Here is a 5000-nt window from a genome sequence, read left to right as displayed (position 1 = left end):
ACGGCAGGAATATGTGTGTATTTATCAAACACCACCGGCTGGGCGGTGCGATGCGGTTTTTAATCATCTGCGGTGTCTATATCAGGTGCGGCGCCCACACAAACCCACACAAATAACCACTCCCCGACGAGGAGGTGCTTTGGTGGTGCGCTCATTTTCGGAATAGGATTTCATTTCAGGTGCGCAACATTTGCGTGAACATTGTTTTGAGGTTGTGCTGCGGTCGGCGTATTGATTCGATTGTGGCTTTACACTCCCAAAGCGGTTCGGTGCACACAACGTTTGCTGCTGCTGCTGGTGGTGGTGGACCGCAGAGTGCAAAGCGATATGCACACCGGGTGCGATGCACAAGATTGAACAATTATTGTTGTCGAACCTCCCCTGGGGACGACGCGATAATACTTTGTACTATAAATTAAGATGTTGTTCCGTTAGGTAGTGCGAGGGGGCTGCTTATTATTTTCCGAGCAAAACGATTCAATTCACTTCACGTTACACGAAAGAACGAACTGAGCCATTCGAGTGAAAATAAGAAGCTCGTTTGCCACTTCTCCTGCACCGGTCTACTCGGATCATGAACGCAACTCTCAACAATTCCCGTTCAAGCTTCAACGCCTTCTATGAATGAAGCCGGATTCCTTTTCTCGCTTAACTCAGAACTGAAACGCTCAGCCGTTGCCGTTGGAATCCAAAAAAAAAACTGGTAAAAGCATAACTTTATTGCACCACGCGAATGCAAACAAGAAAAGAGGGAAAACTGAAAAAAGGAAAACCACACTGCCGCATTCCCTGGAAAGGAGCAACACTGTGCGCGGCGCAAACGGAGAATATTAATTGAAGGTCTGATGCCAAGAGACGCCAAGGTAGCGCTGCAGGAAGTTACGTCGTTCGGTTGCAGGAGGATAAAGAGACACCCTCGCGCGAAAAGCGGAGTGAACCTCATTGGATAGACGTCCTCTTTATGCCCGTTACAAGCGTCAAACTAGAACAATGGTAAATGGTGCAGCAGAAACTGCAAAAGGAAGGCAACGAGTCTCCTCAAACTTGGTCGAGTAACTCCCTACTATTCCACCGCTCGGTGGTACTTCCGGTGGAGAAGTAAATAATGAAATATGAACTACCTATTGAACAGGAAGGCAACGGCCTCCAATCAGATGGGTAAGAGAGAGAGAGATAGAGAAAGAGAAAAATAGAAAAGAGCGCCAGGAAATGATCGTGGACTTAGAAACATCGACCATCCCTTAGAGCGGGGTGTCCATAAGGTCATCAACCATTGGCACACCTTTTATCTGTCTCTCCTACCTATTCACCGAGACATGACAGCCACCTGACAGAGGGAGCATTTATTTGCATTTGAAGAACGGGAAATGGAACAAATTAAATAAATTACTGCAAATCGATGCAAGGGAGGAGAAACATTTCCCCTAAGGGGTTTTCACGAAGCTAGCCCATTAGTTTTCCAACTGCGCGTCATGCATTTTCCAACCAGAGGATCTCTTTCCACTATACACCCCAAAAATCCAAACCATATGCCGCTTGTTATTGTTGTGTTTTTGTGCACGAATTACTCCCACTTGAACAGTGCTTAACACATCCGTATAATGCACCTTGGAGTGTCTGGACTTGCCAAACAACGATTGACCAATTCCACACGCAGACAGACAGACAAAGTTCCACAAAAAACTCCCGGTGGACAATGCAATGAATCCACATTTTATTGCCTCCTTTTTTGCCCAAAAAGTGTGCAAGAGAGAGAGAGCGAGGGTGCAAGTGCAAAATGGTTGATGAGGCAACTAATTTATTTGAGGACACACACACACACACACCGAACCGGAAGTGGAACAACTCCATTACAGCGACGAACCAACCCCACTGATCCATGGACCGGATACAACATCCTACTATTCGGTCGCGCTGCAAACGACGACGACGACGACGGCGACGACGCCCGTGTGCTGGTGTCCTGGTGGCGTGGAGAAAACTTTCAAAATTCAAACAAAACCACCAGACCACACACCTCAACCCACCTTCTACCAACCAACCCCCCCCCCCCCCCCCCTCGGTAGTGGTAGGGTTGGTGGTTGAATGTCCAATTTCCAAGCTCACAGTTTAGTTCATTTGTGCCCCAAGGGGAGGGGGGAGCGAGGAAAAAGGAAAGCAAAAAGCTCGGCACCACCACTAGCACCGGAACCGGCGGGCTAACGGAGTCGCTTCGGTACATAATGCCAACGATTGAAGTCCTCCCTCCCTTCCTCGGGTATTGCACCCCCGACCCTCCTCTCATACTCCTCTATACCCCTTCCAATGCAGCGCGCAGCGAGCGAGAATCGAAAACCGCACGGTGTGGAAAACATATTAGCAGTCGTTTACTCCGTCTACCTTCATCCCTCTCTCTCTCTCTCTCTCTCTCTGCCATCCCCCTACCTTCACACACCAGACACCGATTTGTGCGCACAGAGTATGTCGTGGGTGTGTGTGGTGCAACCGGGGGAGGTGGAGCGCTTTAGTTGGCAAACAATTCACCCTGCCTCCCTCCCCTCCCAAGGGATAGGTTGGCACCGGTAGCACCGGTAGCAGGGGTAGTGTTTTATAATGCTTCTGGATTGTGGCTTTCCACGCGACGATAAAGAGAAAAGGAGAGTCGGCGGAAGGGGCGGCGAGTGTTGTGTTGGTGGTCCCGGTTGGATTGTATCCTGACCGCCACACCACCGCACACACATACACACACACACAGACGGCCGAGGGGAACGGCTTTTTTGTTAAGATTATTGTGGAAATTGAATTGCTCTCTCTCTCTCTCTCTGTCGCCGTCTCGCTCTGTTTTGTATGTGTGCACGCCGTTGTCGTCGTTTGATTGCGTAGCTTATGCGCGACACATGAGCGATTCCTCCCATTCGCCCTCCCACCCCCAGGCAGTGGTGGTGGTGACCGAGGTCCAAAGTTTAGTCATTCGCAGAAATGCCGGTCGGTCACGATAAACAACTTCCAGCCACCCCGGTAGCAGTAGCAGTAGTAGTAGCAGCGCCAACGTTTGCACGATTGCATTTTCGGACGGGGAAGGGGGGCGGAGTTGGTTGGAATGAATGACTTAACACACGGAAGAGCCGCAGCCATTAGAGAGTGCCGTGACGGTGGTGCCGTGATGGTGGTGGTGGAAAAGCAAATTAAATTTCAAATTAAGCAAATGCATCTAATTGTTCATTTGAATGTTCGGACCATTCACCATGGATTCAGTAGTGGTTCAAGTAGTGGTTTGATTTCCGACCCACGGCTACTACGATGCGGGCGCCATGTGTCAACGCAGCCGCGACAATCCCCAGTATCCAATCCATTGGCTTAAACAACGACCGAGGAGTTTACACCTTCAGCTCAACTCGAGGCAAGAGCACGAATTTCTCTGAGGTGGTGAAGCAGCAGGAATGGTAGTTTTTGGGACATTTTCCACCGCAATCCACGGAAGTGGAAGTGGAAACCCCCGAAACCACCAACACATTACCGGGGGGGTGGCACAACACACAACATGGTCCATATCCAGACCCTTCCCTCCGGCAGCTCGTTTGCTGCCTCACTCAATTTGTTACACACGCGAGAGACCACCACCTGACCCTTCCGGTGTCCTCTCTGCCCCTCTGACCTGACTGTCTGAGGTCTGGCGGGGAATTACCAGACCGGGGAACCTTCGCTGTTGCTGTTGCGTGCCAGGCAGAAGCAAACTTTCTGCCACCACTAAAAACACGATTCTCCGCGATACGAGAGAGAGGGAGGGGTCATGGGGACTCCTTTATCCTTTCGCACACCACAGCAAACACAGTCGGCAACAGCAGCAGCAGCAGCAGCAGCAGCGGTAGTAGTATAGTTACTACATAGCACCGCGCCCCGGATGGTTCACCGACGGACACATTTTGCCGCACGATTTTGTATCCTTGAGGGTGGTGGTGGTGGTTGGGTGGGGTTGACTGGAGCCCCCCTCTCTTCCCCCTTCCCCCGGGACCACCCGGGTCCGAAACATAGAAACCGGTTGAGTGAAATTAAATAGGATGATTATATTAAAATGTGGTTATACGATTATAATTATGCTAGCAATTTGGTGTGTAGCAAGGCAAGGCCGGCGGGCGCCAACGGCGCTGATGATGATGATGATGATGGCAGATGGTGAGATGGCGATATGGTTGGACTGCGTGGATCCCTTCTTTTTTGTGTGGCGCACAGGAGGGAGTGAAGGACGACGGGGACGTGAAGAGCGCTCCTTGTAACATGCTCGATTACAGATCGCAAACACGCACGCACAGTGGGGTGATGGTGGTATGGGGGTGCACTCCACCCCCTTCGGTCACACACACACACAATCATCGTGCCGGTGTTGTAATTGAAAGGAGCGGACCAGCTCGTTGGGATGGTGGTGGAAATACACGCACACGATGCGATAAGCGTCGCAGCATTTTCTAAGCCCCAAGAACTGAAGGCCCCCCCCCCCGTGTTGGCTGGAAATGGTGGGCAGAGGAGGAGAAGGTTAAAGATTTGATGAGGTCCCTGCCCTGCCCTGCGTATGTATTTGTGTTTTTGAGCGAGGGAACAGATATGGCGGATTATTAATCTCTGAGGATCGTCGTTTGCTCGTCGTTTCGAATTCCGAATGCCTGAAAGCGGTGTTGGTGTTGAAGCAGTGGCACTGAAGCGAATCAGCAGATAAATGTTGCTCTCCTTATCCGATTTGGGATCTTCCTTTCATCCTTTCTCTCGCTCCCGCACCAAACAGGATGTTATCCGTTTTATTGTTGTACGAATTATCCGGCAGCGTGTCTTTGCTAAACGTTGGACGTTGCCGTCAGCTACGATTGGGATAGTAATTAACTTGAAACTGGTGATGGAAATGAAACGATTTCTGGTTCGTTTTAACAAATTAGTAAAACGTTTATCAATTTACGTTATTTTTAAAACTTATTTTGATAAAATGTGATACTAATACTTCATCGGAATCAAATCAAACGAGAAACACTAAA

At 49.9% G+C, this 5000-nt stretch overlaps 1 protein-coding gene across 12 annotated transcripts in view; it reads right to left on the bottom strand.

The window, feature by feature from the left end:
* The window catches only part of LOC125950181 (protein groucho), a 178093-nt gene that overhangs the window by 7840 nt on the left and 165253 nt on the right, over positions 1-5000 (bottom strand). Inside the window, exon 1 of one of the 12 annotated variants that reach the window (XM_049677923.1) lies at positions 1-635. This exon is cut by the window's left edge and continues 361 nt beyond it. The exons of the other annotated variants lie outside the window; for them this stretch is intronic. The gene's annotated coding sequence lies outside the window, so the exon portion shown is untranslated. Of the gene's footprint in view, positions 636-5000 lie in introns of those variants that run through there. 12 annotated transcript variants of the gene reach the window in all.

This window comes from Anopheles darlingi, chromosome 2 (genome assembly GCF_943734745.1).
Source record: "Anopheles darlingi chromosome 2, idAnoDarlMG_H_01, whole genome shotgun sequence".
Classification (NCBI taxonomy): Eukaryota; Metazoa; Arthropoda; class Insecta; order Diptera; family Culicidae; genus Anopheles; species Anopheles darlingi.
This window is presented reverse-complemented; position numbering and strand designations above follow the sequence as displayed.